Raw genomic sequence first — 19,916 nt, 5'->3', positions numbered from 1 at the left:
ATTTCTTCTGGTCGGTGAATTCAAACCAATTTTAATTACAAGACGGTGTCAATAAACTTTGGATTGCGTCACAGTCGACGGTGACCTTCTAAATGCGGCCGCTGACCAACACTGGCCGAAACCGACGCCGCGAAAGAAGAGAAAGAAGAAAAAGATGATCGACAACAACTAGCCGGCCGGGGGGAGTGGGGGGTCGGAGATCGCTGGAGCCGGCGGAGGGAGGAACCGAAACTAGTTATTGTTGACTGTCGATTTCCTAGTCCCTTCTGCTTTACGGTTCACTAAATCAAATAAATGGCGCTATCTATTTCGAATCGGATTTAAATGGCATCACCTGGCGCGCAGATCCTATCTGTTGAAGCTCTACGAACTGTGGATGACAGTCACGATAAAATGGCGGAGACTTTCGGAATGGGAACTGTATCGGTAACGGGCGATAATATCCAAGTCATCACGGCTTGTTTACCGGCCAAATATTCATCTAGCAACGTGGTTTCAATAACGCTTCATTTTATCAATTAAATACTATCACCAACTTAATGTTTCGACTAAATTAGTCTATACATACTCGTTAAAAAATTGACTTTCTTACAATTATTTTAAAAATATGTAACAAGTCATTCGAAAAGTTCCCGACCTGACACATAGATGGCGTTACTAGATTAAATCTATATGTTTTTAGTTAGCCGTAAACCTTGAAATATACGTGTTTAAATTTGACAGCTGTCCGATCATTATTTTGTGAATTATAGCATTTTGAGTGAAGCAACTTTTGTTATTGTGAAAAAATGGATAAAAAGAATTTCGCGTATTGATAAAATGTTGCTTTTTGAAAGAAAAAATATATTTGAAGCAAAAACTTATCTTGATGCCGAGTTTTCGGACACTGTCCCAGGAAAATCAATCATCAAGACTTGGTATGCTAAGTTCAGACGTGGTGAAATGAGCACCGAGGACGGTGAACTCAATGGACGCCCAAATGAGGTTTTTACCGACAAAAACATTTAAATTTAAATCCACAAAATGATTTTGAATGACCGTAAATTGAAATTGAATGAAATAGCAGACACTCTAAAGATATTAACTGAACGTGTACATCATATCATTCACGAATATTAGGGTATGAGAAAGCTCAGCTGCTGTAAAAACAACGACGAGTTGATGGTTCGGAGCAGTGTTTGAAGATGATCAAGCGTAACAAACCCGAGTTTTTACGTTGATATATGATAATGGCTGAAACATGGCTTCATCATTTTACTCCGAAGTCTAATCGACAGTCATCCGAGTGGACTGCACACGATGAACCCGCTCCAAAGCGTGGGAAAACGCTGCAGTCGGCTGGCGAATTTATGGCGTCTGTGTTTTGGGATGCGCATGGAATATTTTTCATTGACTACCTTGAAGAAGGAAGGACCATCAACAGTGACTATTATATAGTGTTATTGGACCGTTTGAAGGACGAAATCGCCGAAAAACGGCCGCCTTTGGAGAGAAAGAATGTGCTGCTTCACCAAGACAATGTAACGTGTCACAAGTCAGTGAAAATGATGGCAAAAATCCATGAATTGGGCTTCAAATTGCTTCTTCATACGCGAGAGCCCTTCGCGGGTTTCAACCGCCGTGTATACAGCACTGAAAAGTTTCGCATTTTTGAAAGGATATTAATGTGGTGCACTTCCAGATGTTAAAGAAGTGACAATGTAGTGGACTGCTTGAACAGAGGCTGTCACAACGGTCAAATATGAAAGGGCACGATATTTTTGGAAAAGCGACAGTCCAGACCTGTGATGGAAGTCATGTTGAAAGTTATGTAGATAACAGAACATCTAAAATGGTCTAAACAAAGCTAACGAACAACCTGCTTTGTGATCGAATGGACAAGTTTGAGGAAAAAAACAGGAACCCCAATTAATTTGTCTTCCGTTTTCTGTTGTGTTTCACATTCCTTTAATCAATTTAAGTTCATTACAGAAAGCAATTGATATTCAAATACGACGCAAAAAATCCCAACAAGCAGCAGTTTTTTTTTTGTTCTAGCCTAAAAACCAGGCGGTGGAATGCATGACGCATACCTGGTCGCGGAGACTTGCCCTGGAGTGACAAGTTGGACCGGGTTATGTGGGACTGCCTCTGGGCTTACCAATACACTAAACCGAAACCGCCTCACAGTTGACCCCTGTGGATCACTACTGCTACTGCATTAAATTTGGGATATGGCACCCGCTGATCGGGCAGCCGTTATTGGGCACGAGGACCCGGCGATTCTATTGATTCGCGAACCTGAGTTAACACACAACTGGGTACTGTTGTATGGTGGCAAAAGTTATGACTGTAGCGACGGATGAGGTCGTTTCAGCCTGGAAAAGGGGGAGAGCTTAGCGGTAACACGGTGCTAAGCTCCCAGCATGTCGACCAGCTTGCGAACAAGCGCGTTTTCAGAAGAACTTGAGCTGAGTTGTTGTTTGTGGAATGATTGAAATATGAAGTGCTTGATTTCTGGAGTGTCAGTTTCCCTATGAATTTGATTATTTCTGACAAACCATGGAGCGTTTAATATTCTCCTGAGGAGCTTATTTTGGAAAACTTGAAGCCATTTGACCTGGTTGGGTGTAACAAACTTGAAGTAGACATTAGATCCGTAGAGGAGTACGGACCGAATTAACATCTTGTAAAATAAGCATTTGATGGAGATGGGAAGTCTGCTAGAAGGGCAGATCAGAGACGATAGCAGGTTTGCTATCCCCGAACCTTTTTGGATTGCTTTCTGAAGACCTAGGTACGTGACGTTATCCAGCCATGGAATTATTGCGGTGTCGATCTTAAGTTGCGAGACGCGCAGTGCGTAACGCTGCTTGTGGAAGATGATGGCCTGGGTTTTCAGAGGGTTGATTTGCAACCTCCAAAATTTGAACCACTTGACCGCATGATCGAGCTGCTTCTGTAAACGTTCATGAATTGTAACTTCGAACCTGGCGGCCGTGAAGAAAGCAGTGTCGTCAGCGTAAAAGGCGACGTCAATATGCTCTTTTCTCGGCATATCTGAAATAAAGAGATTAAATAAGGCTGGGGCCAGCGGGGAACCTTGAGGTACGCCAGCATCGATTTGTTTACGACTGGAAAGTGACGCCCTGATCTTGACCTGGAAAGATCTGTCCGAGAGATAGGACTTGATGAGAGCGGTTAGGTCTTCTGGGAGGCCTAGCCGCACGCACTTTGCGAACAATCCGTCGTGCCAGACCTTGTCGAAGGCTTTGGTTAGGTCCAGAAGAACTGCTCCAAGCTTTTTACGTTGGTCAAGAGCATGATGGATGTGTGCAGCCAGACGGGAAGCTTGATGGACGGATGAGTGGTGAGCGCGAAAGCCGAATGGTTCATCTGGAATGATGTTGTTTTCCTTTGTGAAAGAGTTGAGAGCGTAGAGTATTGCCCTCTCGGCAAGCTTCGAAATGGCGCTGAGAAGGCTGATAGGCCTGTAATCAGATGGAAACAAGCAGCAGTCTTAAGCACTAATAATAGTCCGTTTAAAAATATATTAGAAGAGAAATAAAAAGAAATAAACCAACAATATAATAAAACATAAAACCAAGGATGAATGTGGATAATATAAATGTCAGCATTTTCATTGACGATCCTTAATGATAATGTAAAATAAAATTTATTTTTAGAATTTAATATTTAGAATTTGTAATAACTGATAACATTTTATTATATTATATTATTTTGAAAGGAATTTACTAAAAATTGATTACAGTTTCCCCAACACAATTCTATCTCGATAATATACACATATAATACTAGAGCTAAACACCAGCAAGCAAACTACTTCACACAGAACATACTACATATATACTGTCAGACTTTCATTTTAAATTGGTGTTTAATGTGAAAAATTGGTACAGTGTATATTAATCTATATATTTTCCACAATTTATACAACTTTCCCATCTCTCTGGCAACATGGCTATACTGCGTTGAAAGAACGATATTGATTTGGCAACGACTCAGTCATCGGTCCTTTATAGCAGTTGTTTAAAATTTCGAAATCGTGTGCTAGTTAAGCTTTGCTATATCTAACTGAACAAGTGGTAATCAAAATGCATGATATTTGGTGAGTATGCTTGTTGTTTTAAAACTTCCATTAGTGCTACAACAGTGTGTCCCTCATAACTATTCCATCGTGTGGCCAGTGTTGCCCGTTATTCGTTATTGCTGATTTTTGATTTTGTTGATTTTTATTTGTTTAAACTTCAAAATATAGTATTGAGCTTTCCATGATTAGCATCTGTACGTACTTAAAAAATCAATTATACTAATTGCAAAAATATTATTTTATGTAATAAAATGTTTAAAAAAATATGAGTAATGTTAAATCTATCGAATTTAACAGTTAGGTTAAGTTGTCTAACAGTAATTTATAATCATACTTAGTATTTTTATCAGAAGATAAAAATACATGCAAGCACCTAACAATTTAATTTAATAAAAGTTAGTTTTTCAAATATAAATATCTTGTGAAGTTTTCCTATCTACAAGCCTATTGATATCACTCAACAAGTTATTGCTATATCTTGCTTAACTTATTTTTTTAATTAATAATGGAACATAATTGGTTAATTTCAACATGCAGCTTATAATATCTAAATAACACCTTTTAAATTATTATGTAAACAATTGTGATGACATTTTTTAATCATCGTAAATACTGTTTGATCCTATCCAAGTTAAAGGGGAATAAAGATTAGTTTTCTAAATTAAAATTATTTTATTGGCTAGACATCAGTTGGTCTATTATCACTTATATCAACTTCCCAGTTAAACATATTCTGGCTATTACTATTATTTTTTGTCTCTATGGTCCCAACTTTTCAATAGTTTACCACTTATTCTTAATTGTCTTAGCTACTCAATAACTGTTAAAAAAAATAAAAAATTACCCTAAACATCTTATTCCATCTTATTGAAATGAGGGTTGGTTCTTGTTCTAAAAAGTTTAAGAGTAATTGTAACATATTAATAGCTCACAGTATAGCTGTTACTATATTAATACGGTCTCTTCAAAACTCTAATAAAAACCACAATACATGTTATCTTGTAGAATTTCATAATCCACATGATGAAATTGAGTAAAACTATGATGGCCTACCTCGAAACATAAAACTATGCTGATGGTAGAAGCATACTTGATCTGGTCTTAGTTTCATGCCTCACATATTAGGTAAAAACCTGAACAAAAATCCAGTTTGAAATAATAACTCTATCTAAACAGATAATAATAGAAACTGAAGTAAACAATTCAGTTAGTGAAACGATTGCAAAACCGGATTGACGTCGAATAAGGCGGTACTGAACTAGATTTCTATTGTCAACAGCTAACAGGACATAAAAAATGGAACTAATATATAATTTAGCGAGCACACGTAAATAAAAATAGACCAAAAGAAAAAACCACAGTAAATCGAATGAATATTAAAGCAGTAAATATCGAGTATCTAGCGCACTTTATCTTTTTCATAACGGAATTTAAATAGTTTTACGGTCAAACCGTTTATATTTCATCGTTTGCACAGTAATTCAGCTGGTTTAAGCGTTAGACTTACGTGCGCTTTCGATTTTGTTTCTCGGAAAAATATGCAAATTTTTTGTCTTGCTATAATAAAAAATATTATAAGAACAGAACAAACTTGGAATATTTATTAAACATTTGTATAAAAATATGTATAAAAGTTGACGATTTCTTTTAGGGTCTCCATCATACAGTACTTTTTAAAAGTTTAAAAATAATAAGGCAATTAACAAAAACAGATAAGTTATGATTAAAACCTCTTATAGTTTGGTGTGTTATAGCTAAATATATTTAATATACTTTAGTAGTACTGTACTTAGCAATACAGTAGTCCATTTGGCAGTCCATTTAGAAAAATGTTAGGAGGAAAAAAGTGCGATCATTCAGAATATTCTTCCGGGACAGTTGGTTTCCTTCAAATTAGTCGACACCGTTATGAACCAGGACGACATAGTCAACTGTCCCACAGAGATTTTAAATTCACTGCAATTGCCTGGATTACCACCTCACAATTTGAAGTTAAAAACTAGGATCAGTTGTCACCATGCTGCGTAACATTGATCGACCTCGACTGTGCAATGGAACAAGATAGACTGTGAAAAAGGTGATGAATAGTGTCATTGAGGCGATCGTGAGGATTTCAATGAGTTTTCCTGTTTCGCGCATGGACAATTAAAAGTCGCATGTTCGCGCGTCGGAAAACCGTCATCTTTGTTTATGTACATACCACAAAACAAAACAAAAAATATAGTTTATCAGAAAGCTTTAAATTGATTAACAAACTGTATCATAACTGTGTTCTGTAAATATGTAATTGAAACCTTATAAACAGTCAGTATTTCAGGAAAACTCTGTTTTTTAAGTATGAAACATCATGTGTAATTAATCGAAAATAATAATAAAAATTCATTAATACCGAGCATTTTTTAAATTAATTACGGATTATTAGGTCTTTTGTTAATTTAAGTAAAATGTCCTAGTACTTAATTACTTTAAACTATCTTTTTATCAAAAACCTAATAGATGCTGAAAAACGTCTAACAGTGATAAAATGCTGAAATGTATTTCAAGGTACATAAAATACAGGTGGTGCGGTAAACAAAAAGAAGAAGAAAAAAGCTCAAACCGAGGCCTGATTTCACTGGTTGGGACCAAAGACCCTTCCGGGCGAATTTTGACAATATCTAGAGATTAATGGTCCAGAGTTGGTATTTTTAACAGTTTTATTTTGACCATTATCTTAATTATTAGGCCTGAATACGTAAATTAACATAATTTTATCCACGTTGAGGTTCGATAATTCTGTCGGTTCAGTTGTTCTCTCTTTTTTTTCTCGTTAAACGATATGTTTATAATTTATTGCAATTTATCGATTATTATTATACATCAAACAAAAATATTATCGCTATAAAAACCATTAAATACACGAAATAATTTAAAACCATAAGATAAAACAAATATGCATCATAAAATCAACAAGAAAAATTTAACAAATATTAATATAATTAAAAATTTATATAAAAAGAACCCTTCTTTAGCTAAGCTTAATTTAGCATTAAATATTTCTGTCATAATAATAGCTCAATTATCATAATAACATGAGGACTATTTTGTTATTGTTTTTCGACATAGATTCTAAAAAAAATATATTGAGGCACCACTTCAGATGAAGATATTTTGTTCTAGTAACTTATTCTTAACACTGAGAAATATCAGACACACATATAAATAAGTATATTATAAATATTGTTGAAAATATCTTTACACAAACAATATAGCATTTATGTCAAATAGTTTCAAGTATTTTTCAAGGAAATATTCTCCAATATTATGGGGACTACTACATAGACATAGGATACTACATTAGACCTATATTAGAAAGTAGAAGAAATTAAACGAATAGGAAATGTGAAGAAGTTAAAGGGTTAAAATTAACAGATTTAAAAAAATTCTTTGGGACTACTGTAAGAACCCAAATAACTTCTAGACAAACTTGGATATTAGTATTCGTGTGACTTGCTTGAAGTAAATACCATATATATAAGGAACAGTTTATTTTCTTGGGATATAATACAATGCTATACTCTGTAATTCACACGATGGTTTAACATTGTGACAAACAACTCTAGTTTATTAATGGTTATAAATAGCCGGAAATCAATTCTTTTGTATTATAATATGAGCCTTTTATTTGTACTACACAAAATAAATACTAAACAAGGATATTCCAATCTTATAAGATCATGCCAACTTGATTTACACATTGATTTTCAACCTACAGAAATAAAACACCGAATATGTTTTATATTGGAAGTTACTTTTTCTTTTACTGAATAAAACACATAAACAAGTGTTGATAAAAAATTAACATAGTAAAATAGAACTGTTAATTACTAATAATAATAGATTTATTCTGGTAATTATAAGTAATTATTGCACTATTTTAATAAAAATAAATATGTTAATTCTGTTTCTATATTACATACACAATGATATATTAAAATAATAAGAAAAAATATATATATATTTCAATTACTAATTATATATTTATTTATTATACTTATTAATTATATAGGATGCATTTTATATGCGAGGAATAGGAATAGGAAATGAGAAGAAGTCATAATCAGCAGAGGGAAAGTCCACTGAGTAAGGTGAATAGAGAGGATATGACATTTTTATAGGCTTTACAACAAATGGTTTAATATTGTTATGTTAAAAATTCACCTTCTCATTTTCTGATTTTACTCAAACTCTCATTCGGAATGAATTATTTGAGATTGGTCAGGCTTTAGCTTCCAGTTTCTTGTTTTTAAAGAATTCTCGGTTATTCTGACATATTTTATGATTTTGGCCTTTTGATGACTCATAGCTCGATTTCTACAGAGCTGAAATGGCCCAATGATACAGGTCTGATATAAAATTAGTTACAGCATTTTTGTAACTACTCTAAACTGAGTGGTGGAGCGAAATTGTCCATACTAAATATAGCAATTTATTGCTAGATTACTTAAAATTATTATATATATTCCATACTAGTTACACAAGTCAACTGGATTAATTTGATCTTAGAAAATGAAAATTTTGGTCCAATCAAACTCATAATAATGTTAATGATGGTTTATCGCACTGGGATTAACACTTATTCGCCATAATCAGTTATTTCAACACAAGCAGAACCTGTACACTCAAATTTAAGATAATTTATGTGATTTATAATCAACCATTTTTTGTTAAATTGTATTTTTACGGTGAATTAAATTTTGTGTGAAAAATGTCGGCGAAAAAAAGTGAAGTAAAAAAGTAAAAAAGTAAAAAAGTAAAATTGAAGTAAAAAAGAAAAATTTTCCACAAACTATTACTGGGTACAAATTCAGGCAAATTATTTGTTCATACTTCGAGGAAATGACAGGTTCTCAAAATAAAAGACACTGTTAATGTGATTTCAACATAAATTAGATTCCAAAATTAAATATACATCATGAGATTTAATACAGAGTAACGCCATCTATTGTAAATTCCTTAAATTAATTTATCGACCTGCTATTTGTATAAAAATAAATCGAACAATTAAATCCGCCCTTTCCTCATAATACTCTCGCACCATATTCGTACGACGGTCACTATTTATATTTCGGGAATTGGCAACAATGTTGTCATGTGAGTCCATCTGACGGTTCCACCGTAAAGTTTCACATTTTTGACGATATACGTATTCAGAACGTTTTGTCACACGGACAAAATGTTTATTTTACTTTGTTTATCTTATATTTAGTTGAAAATTTTCTCTTGGCAAAGAATGGCATTGAATCGTGAACATTTTCTTGCGATGGTTTTAATGATTTTCGCCATGGATTATCACAACAAGAGTGCATTAATCTACTTAATTTGACTTTTGGCGATGAAGCTCCATCAAAAACCACCGTGTATCGCTGGTTTAGTGAATTCAATCGTGGTCGTAGTTCGCTGTCCGACGAGTTTCGTGAAGCTCGTCCAAAATCGGCTGTTGTGCCAGAAGACATCGATGCTGTGCGCGAAACGATTAAGCAAGATCGCCACGTCACCTATTGTGAGATTGGGGCATTCTTAAGCATTAGTTCCACCAGCATATATGAGATTTTACATGAACAGTTAGCTGTGTGGAAGTTATGTTCGCGTTGTATCCCACACAATTTAATAATCGCTCAAAAAAGGCTCGTGTCGATTGGTGCAAAAAAATGCCTAAGAAATTTAATTGCAGTGCTTCGAAAGACGTTTATAAAACCGTGACAGGATTCGTATGAGCCCGAAAGTAAGCAGCAGTCGAATGTATGGGTGTTCCAAGATGAACCAAATCCAACAAAAGTTGTTCGCGTACGAAGCACTTCAAAGAAAATGGCCTATTTCTTCGGGACAACTGGTCATATTGCAACAGTGCCTCTAGAGAATCGTAGAACAGTAGATTCTGATTGGTACACAACCACTTTTGCCAGAAGTCTTGGCTGAAATAAGGAAAACAAACAAGAGACGGGTTGTTTTCATCATGACAATGCGAACTCTCACACATCGGCTCAAACAAGAGACTATTTGATTACTCAAAAGATCAAATTGAAGGGTCATCCGCCATAAAGCCCTGCTTTGCCACTCAATGACTTCTTTTTGTTTCCATCCGTGAAGGATAAACTGCGTAGTCAACGATTTTGATCGCCCGAAACAGCTATTGAAGCGTTCAAAAATCATGTTTTGAAGATACGTCATTCGGAATAGAATAAATGCTTTGAAAATTGGTTTAAGCGTATGCAAAGGTATATCGATTATCGTGGCGAGTACTTTGAAAAACAATAAAGATATATTCGCAGCTTAACTATTTTTTTTCCTATTCCCGAAGTATAAATAGTGACCCTCGTACAAAACAAACAGATAAACGGCACAGGTACGTCGGAATACCTCCTAAACCAAACAAACGGGCCCCGAGTAGAAGAAGTCGATAACAAATGATGGTGCCCCGGTCCCAACATCGAGACCATTACCGGACCCGGAGAAGTGACCGTTGAAGTTCCTAATATTTTTTTATGTTACGACCAGTTTCGTGGACCCCGACTGTTAGACATTAGAAGGAAACCTCCAGCTGAGATCTAAAATGAATCTCATTTATTTGAGGCAATTTAAGAAAGATTTTTTATTTGAACGGGCGCAGACCCAATAATCTTCGATGGAAAACGGTACGGATTCGATGGCGATGATGGTGCCGCGTAAAATGTACAACAGTATCTGGGGATGGTATTTCAATACAGTTCCTTTTTTGGTGTTGGATTCAAAGGAAATAGTTTGATTAAAATATTCACTAATAAAAGCGATTAGTTGTTAATATAGTACCAATCAATACAGGTTAGTACAAAAAGACATGTTAGTTATGGTATTATGTTATAGTTCAAATAATATCTAAATAAAATATAAATATTTAAGCATGAGTTTTCAAATTTCTTTGATCAAAAAGAGAGTTTTACTGAAGATTCTGAGATTATTATTAAAATTTTAAATTAATACAAAATATAGAGTGCAACTTTGAAATATATATTAATATCTTGTCTATCCAGGTCCACAGAATAACAGATGTTATTGAAAAAGCCTATGAAAGTATATAAGTATGCTCAACTATGCTCTTAGATATAGAACAAGCCTTCGATAAAGTTTGGCATAAAGGTCCTGTGCATAAACTACAGAAAATGGTACCAAAACAACACACCGAACTATTAAAATCATACATTAGAACCAGAGTTAAACAAGAAGAAGCTTACTCTACAATAAAATAAGCAAAAGCAGGTGTACCACAAGGAAGTGTACTGGGACCAATTCGTCATCTACTCTACACTTATGATATACTACAAATGGAGAATATTACGATGGCTACACATAGCTACTAACAGGCAAATGACAATATAAATAATTGGACACAAGCTTGGAAAATAAAAATTAATGAAAGTAAATCTGTACATGTATAGTTCACCTATAAACAGACCGTACAAGCACCAATAACATTAAATAATACTATTATTTCATATAGCAACAACGCTAAATATCTCGGAATGAATCTCGATGCAAAACTTCATTGGAAGGAATATATAAAGAAGAAAATAAAAGAACTGGAATTGAAATATTGGAAAATGTATTGGCTAATTGGAAGAAAAACACAATCATCAGTAGATAATAAATTGCTATTATATAAGCAAATACTGAAACCTATATGGACATACGGAGTTCAATTATGGGGATGTTCTGCAAAGAGTAATATAAACAAAATACAAATTTTTAGTACCAAAATCCTGAGAGGTATTGTGGGCGCACCCAAATACTTTAGGATTGACAGTCAGTCAAGGAATCAAGAGAATTACAAGGGGGCATGAGAAAAGACTCCATTCTCATGAGAATATTGAAATATTGCAGCTTTTGGATACCACCAGAACAGGACACAGACTCAAAAGAATCAAACCATCTTATTTTATGTAGTGTTGTGTAGTGAGGTGCCTATAATAAAAAATACAGCAGTGACATGTATAAACATTATTTTACCAGAGACTGAGATAAGACCGGTGGGTCCTCCTAGTTATATACCTAGATTTAAGTTATCATGAAGACAAATTATAGGTTAGACGGAAACGACTAGTAACAATGTAATAATTGAATAAAAATTTAAAAAAATTGTTGTCGTTGTTCAACAATTATTATCATATTCAATGTTGCTGTCTAATTAACAGAAAAAAAAACCTTTTCTATACAGTCGTTACACCTTTTTAAAACATCTTATATTAATATTTTTTATAAATCTTTTTTAATCTTATAAAATTGTTACAGTGGGCTTTTTTCTTCGAGTGATATAGCATTATACTTAGCATATACACACGCAAATAACACACCTGTGAGTTTTGCTATAGTTGCATTGCATTTTGGTTTGTTAACAAAAACGAAACTAATAATAAAAAACAATTAAAAGAACAATGCTGGAAGATATCTATGTAATACCATTGATGCTACTCAATATTTAATGAAAAAATGATCATTTTACAAGCAGTAATGCGACATGACAACGCTCGGCAACTAAATCAAATTGCGTGCACCTTGAATGCAATCTAAAAATACATTATAAATGCTTTGAAAACATCTGTAAGGAAAGGAAAATATAGCGACTGGTGAGAAAGAATATTAGGAAAACATATTTTAACAATAAATCTTTGAAATCTCAAAACTAACAAAACTTGAAACTTGAAACTGAAAAACAATTAGCTGCTTCGAAATACATAGGACCCAATATATATATATATATATATATATATATATATATATATATATATATATATATATATATATATATATATATATATATGGATAAAGGAAAGATCAAATATCAAGAAGTTATTGATTTGACACTGATTAACAATAATAATTAACACGTTAATTTAATACTGCATCATCTTAGACAAAAAGCAAAACACATTAGAACCAAAATAAAACAATCTGTTGACAGCAATTGAAGAAACTTTGGGGTTCAATAAGTTTCAAAACAGTAACTACATTATTACGATTACACCAGACAAAGTATCATATGGTGAGTACTTAAAAAGATACAATGTTCCAACCCATGAAGTTGCAATTGTTATAGCTCATAACAATTCTAATTATTCATGATAATTCAATATTATATCACATATGCACGTCTATGTGTGTCTATGTGTCTATGTCTATCCAAACTGTGATGAAATTAGGACGTTGTTGTCGCCAGGTCAAATATCTATGCAATGCCATAATATCACTGCACGTGTGTTCAAGCAATAATTAAAATGGTTGATAAATTTCATTGAACATCACCCAATATGAACATTGATGTTTGAACCTGTAGAATATAAAAATGAATAATAAAAATCTCAAAAGGGATAAAAAAGAATTAACGAAGTTCAATTTGGTATCAATATTTTTAAATATCATTAAATAAATGTAATGTTTATTTATTTAGATGAAGTAGAAACAGGAATATAAAAGATTAAATTGCAGACACACGTCAGATCAGGGACATGAGATACAAAAAAGAAAACAAACATCTACCATAGAGGTTTCAAGTCACAATATCCTCGTATGCATAAAATTAGCGACGTAAATTTGTCTCTGATTATTTTTGCCGGTATTATCTGTGGTCGAGCTTTTTAGGAAACCTCATAAGTACCACATTTAAAAGTGACTTAACCATATAGTCCGTAAACATGTCGGACAATCGGAGCCACGGAACGGCTTTTAAATCCGTAGGATTTTACTGGGCAAACGTTCGAACAAAAAACGGAAAATGTACCCTGATTAAGACGTAGATATGTAAACGAGTGATTTTGTTCGCATTTTTTCGCGATATCACGAACAGGACCAATATCTTAAAAGCGTCAGCTTTTTCTGTTAGCGAGTCGAGAAAAAAAACGACCCTTTTACAAGTGTCGCTGTTACTTATTACTACAAGTGATAAGAACGTGTTTTTTTTAACCCACCAAATTGTTCAACAATAAATTGCTTGTCACTTTAATTTGGCTAGATGGCAGTAATAAGGAAACACCAAAATATTGATTTATACAGACTTAGAAATCTGGTCTCCCATTCATAAGGTTGTATTCACATTTTACACGCTCCTTTCTACAGAGGGCGCGCAATGTGGGTTTATTCACCACTCGGAGAAATTAAAGAATAAGATTAGAAATATTATTTATATTACTGTAACATTTATATAACATTGTTAGTGCAAATAAAAGGGCTTGCAGACGAAATATATTTAAAAATAATTGCATTTATTTCAAATATTTGAATTTTTGGAATATAGTAAAGACAGGTTAGAATTTTGATTACGAAATCTCCTTTTCTATATATTATTTATTAAATATATTATATATTAAATAAATTATTTGATATTACTATATTTCTCCTAGTGTGTTCTATTACTATCTCTCTTGATAAAATTCGATTTAATCACTGCATTCTCCTTAATGCATATGTCATATTTGCAAAATGCACACAGTATCCATACTCTATAACATAATTTCCTACATTTAAAGTATATTAACTAGAGACTGTCTAACTGTAACTTTAACTGTTTCCTCTTTCATCACCCTGTCTTGGTAATTGTCAGCATTGAATCATAAACCAACATTCATAAGGTTTTATTCATTAACTGTCACTTTCAGCACTACTCAAATGAATAATTAAGCTATTTATTTCTATTTTCTATTTTATTTATCTATCAAAAATTTTCTCCCGATTCCACTATTTGTCAATTTCTTCTTCAATTTGTCTGATCGAACTCATCCAAACAGAAGGTGCTATTGTTGACAATGCTTGTTTTATAAATCCAGACAGTTCTGGTTTGAATATCTTTCTCGACCTAAATGTCTATTATAATAATTCTTTGCAGTAGCCCATATCAACTCAATTGTATTAAATATGCGCTGGCATGGGAGGAAGATGTAAGACTCTGTGACCATAATGTTGATCAATCTGATCTGCCATGTATCTTTTCTCAGGCTTATTTATAAGAAAGTAAATTACATATAATACAATTAATAATTTCATTTATGTTTACCGAGTAACAATTTGAAATAGTTCATTCTTTAACGTGGTTTATTCAAACCTTATTTGATGTACTTTAAGCCTTTCCGTAATTGCAGCCTTTGTTGATACACTTGTTGGGATCTTCTCCACCAGTGTACTATGATATGGTGCACTGTCCATAACAATAATTGATGGTTCCTCCAAATTCTTTAAAAACTGATTTTCAATCCGCTGTAAAAATAAGTTATGGTTTATTTCTCCATGGTAGTTACCCTTGGACTTAGAGAGAAACACTAATTCTGCACCAGGAATAAAATCATTCTTGTTTCTAACATGAAGAGCTATATGTTTGCAATGAATTATTAATAAATATTATGATTACCAAGACCTAATCGATTATTACTCCAACATTTTCCTTTTCCATCAATTTTTATTACATTATTACATTTTGGTACATTTTTGTACAGTTAGATAGTAACACAACTTAGATCCTATATTACCTAACAGTGTATGAGGGAATGTTCTACATCCCTCAAATAGTTGCATATCTTTCAGCTTTTTATGGATACTTTCCAGACTAACAATTTTCTCTGAAATAATTGTAGTAAATTATGTTTCGACTGATAAAACTACTTACTGTTTTTATACATTTCGAATAGTAGATCTCTGATACAGCTAACATTAGCCTGATCTTGATTCGTCGCCCGTTTCGCATAAAGAGAGTTTCTTTTTGGATTTGATAAAGATTTGAAATTTATTAAAACAAAGCGTTAAAATAACGTTTACCGGTTTATAAATCGTAATTATTATATTCTAAAGGTTTTTGCAGATGTTTGACAAACGGACGACCTTTGCAGGCTCATTCGTTTACATGTTTGAACTTGTCAAACAGCATTCTATCTCTTTTTAGATACAATAAAATGAAAAGGAAAATATTGTCTGACTGTAAAACTAACAACTTTCGAGAAGCTCATATTGATGACGTGCGTCGCTACTGTTTTGAGTAGACTATAGGTGGACCTATTCGAATTTATTAAATTGAATTATAGGTCTGTGAGATATTATATCAACATAATACAAGTATTTCAGAATAAAGTCCTGCGAAATATTGTGGGAGCATCCAACTATTATACGAACAATTACTTACATCGATATCTTAGGATTCTAGCTGAGGGAAGAGGAAATTCAAAAATTCACAAAAAGACATGATATTCCACTTCCATATTAACACCAAGTTCTGCAACTCTTGGATAACAATGAACTAAGATGAGGGGTCAAAAGAAGCAGGCCGTATAATCTCACATAGAAAAGCGTTACAAGCTTTTTCTTTTTAGTGACTAACCAAGGGTAAATGGATCTTGTTCCTAAATAAATTCTTAGTTTTAAGTCACCGTAGAGACAAGTCAGTCGGCAATGACTAGTAATGATACGTTAAAAAACGTATTAAAGAACTTAAGATGGTTTAAACACGTTTTAGTCGTAAATTAAACCAGATGTACCATAAATAAAGCAATTTATTGATTATCAATAAAAACAAAGTCGGAGGACAATATTAAATGTTATATGAACGAGATCGATGCTTTTAGACCGGTCGCTGGTATCGCCCATGCTCGTAATACTAATAAAATGTCGCTGACTACTAATTTAAATATTCTTACAAGAACTAAACTGGATATTATTCAGAGTTAATTATAAATCACGTGTAAACATCGCTTTTTTTGCGGTTCTTAATATTAACAAATAGTTCGAGCATCGTCGAGAATGATTGTCGGTAAATTAGAGAGTTTTCTGACGACATTATCTGTTTTTATGATTTTAAATACGTAACAATGACCCATGTCTTATATTTTTTGAGATAAGATTAAAAATAAGAAAGAGGCAAAAAAAGTTAAACAATTAGTATATCTAAATTATAAATCGAGATATAACAAACAAATAATTTTGCGTATGTTAAGTCTATAAACTAAAGAAATAATACTCAGCAAATATCACTTTCAATGCAAATAATGTCTGGATAAACAAGGAAAAAAATCCTGAGAATATTTGGAGTAGGGGAACAAATTAGGAAAAACATAAAAATTAATAAAAATCAAAATAATGCTGACTATAAAAAATGCCATAACATAATATAACAAAATACATAAATAAATACAACATTAAAAAACCGTTTTAGCTGACTGGAAACATTAAGGGACAAGAATTTTTTTAGAGGAATTTAAAATTAAGGAATATAAAGAAAAAGAAACGTTAAGAATAAATTGGCAAAGATATTAACAGCATATAGAAATAAAGCAAATTTAAAATAAAGTACAGAGTACATCAACAGCAAAATACAGTAAAGATAACAAAAAAAGATAATATTAAAGAATATACAGCAAATCAACAAAACATAACATTGTATATTTAAGTCTCCATTTACCACCGACGGTTTATCTGGACTGAACTTAGAGTTTAACGTGGGGTCCAAACTACGGTCCTCGGCATTAAGCCTACCGACTGGCGAGGGACCAGCTTAGAAATCATCCCAGAAGACATCCGGTCTTACGCCACCTGGTTACTGGCGTGACTGAGATCATTTTCCTTGTCGGATTTTGCACTCTTTTTTAAGGACAATCACTAATGTAAAACAATCACAAACATAAATTTACGACCATGCCCCAGAAGGATTCGAACCCGCGACTATCGAGGGTATAACAGTAGGAGGACTATCCTGTCGCCTTTACGACTGCGCCAACCAAGCCAACTGAGCAATATTTTAAATAATATTTTGTATTTCAATATTTATGTTAATTACATGAAGGTAAAGAAAGATCATGTATGCTTATCTTATGGTGAAAATATTGTCCGAATATGTCCGAACAAGTTTTAGTAACCTAAAATAGTTTTAAAATATTTTATTTACTCCATTATTTGGTAAAAGTGAAACATTTAATAAACTAAGCTAAATAAGATACTGATGTGTTTATTCCGCAGACGTCTTCCTTGTGAAACGAATTATAACAGAACAATAGTAATAAATTAATTTGTAAATTGTATTGTGCGTCTCTGACATAAGATGTAATAGAACTATTTTTGTAACCTAACAATTTTCTGAGATAAATCAGAAAATACTCTACAACTAAAATAAACTACAGGATACATCCATATTAAAAATCTATAAACTATATGACGTAAAACAATGACCAAACAAAATCGAATCGTAGTAATTCAGCATCGGGCATGGGGATTCCATCCGGATGACAGAAAAAGATATTGACTGACATGACAACAACAAAAAAAGCGACCGAAAAAGAAACCGTCCGACGTGTAACACAATGGCTCGATCGGTACACGCCTTTATCAGCATTTTATTTATCTGTAACTGTTGTATCCCGACCGAATCTGCCATTCTAATGGATACATCAGCCTCTTTGGCATTAGCTGAACAACAAACGTTACAAATGGCGTAATGGGCACCGGAGAATGCTGGTAAAGGCGTCCGAGTTCAGCGGAGATTGTATAACCTAATATAGCTGGCCGCTGGTCAGCCCACGCTACTCTACAGGGTGATTGATTGGTATGATACCGGCGTAAAGAGTACATTTTTTTTATTTTAAAACTCCTTTGGATTTAATTTCTTTAAAAAATATTTATTTATTTAGAATATATAACATTCTTCTATGAAATTTTAAATTAATATTTTAATAAAGAATTGTGGTAACAGAATAGCTGGTATAATTTTTCAAACTGATATCGAGATAATATTTGTTAAAAGTTCTGATTGTGTGGACTATGAGTATATAAAATGCTCTTGCATTAACATATTTTGAAAAAAAAACGTTCTAATGAATTTATAAATCATAGATCGTATTTTTTTTAACAACATGGTGATTATTATTAGAAGGGTTATTGGGTAGTGTAATTACATTAACAAAGTTCTGAAATTACTGAACACTTGAACTTGAATTCGGACGAAAATAAAAATAATTATGAAAACTTGTTTAACACGTGACAACTCGTACCACACTCTTCTTTATGAATTATTAATGCTTTAAAATATGTCTGAACTATTGTGTAAACAATTTTTTAAGTACAGTAACTTTGAGTTCCAAGTATCTAAGTATCTTTAACTATTCAGAATTTTAAACTTATAAATCGTTCATTTTAAGGCGCCTAAATTAGTATTTGCTCGTTGAGTAGTAGATTTGTGATTATTCGGGCTACTGGAGTTATAAATTCGAGCATTTTGAAGGTAAGTTATGAGATTCAATAGAAATAAATTAAAAAGTTAACTCTATAAATTTTACAATATATATAATTGGATTTTGTTCTGTGATAATATGACTAATATTTCACAGACTGCCATTATTCACTTGATAGTTAAACTCAGCTTGATTGTACAAATATCAAACATCGCCCCTTCTACTTTCGCCTTTGGTCATATGTCAATATTGAAAATAGTTCTCATTAAATGCTCAATATATTACACAGGCCAAAAAGAAGTTATAAACATTTTTTGAACCAATTAATTTCCTATATTTTATATATATTTGGATGATGCAACCAATTATTTTTATTATAATTTATATCTTTGGCATATTTGAAGAAATGGAAATATTTGCTGCTTATTTCTTGTATTTTCTTTTCCTTCTCTCTGTAAAACTTCATATATAGCTTTTTCTCCGAAGTGATGTATTCTTGTTGTTCTTTGTGAATTGATCAATAACAGTTACTCATCATACTAATATGCCTGATGTCGGATATCCATTCTTCTTATTTTTTATTCCATATTCCGTTCCAAACTATTCTCCTTGATTTT

At 32.8% G+C, this 19,916-nt stretch overlaps 1 protein-coding gene and 1 long non-coding RNA gene across 4 annotated transcripts in view; both read left to right on the top strand.

Annotated features, from left to right (window-relative positions):
- The window catches only part of ft (cadherin-related tumor suppressor fat), a 356,891-nt gene that overhangs the window by 70,722 nt on the left and 266,253 nt on the right, over window positions 1–19,916 (top strand). The gene's annotated exons all lie outside the window — the stretch shown is intronic.
- LOC143191503 (uncharacterized) lies at window positions 130–3,565 on the top strand. Its single transcript, XR_013004523.1, has 2 exons — window positions 130–2,019; window positions 3,498–3,565. It is a non-coding gene; the product is annotated as an uncharacterized LOC143191503 (long non-coding RNA).

The sequence above is a fragment of the Rhynchophorus ferrugineus genome, unplaced genomic scaffold (assembly GCF_030347505.1).
Source record: "Rhynchophorus ferrugineus isolate W39M unplaced genomic scaffold, kcgeb_rfMv2 rfM2, whole genome shotgun sequence".
Lineage (NCBI taxonomy): Eukaryota > Metazoa > Arthropoda > Insecta > Coleoptera > Curculionidae > Rhynchophorus > Rhynchophorus ferrugineus.
The sequence above is the reverse complement of the archived record's forward strand: the minus strand, read 5'-3'. Positions and strand labels throughout refer to the sequence as shown.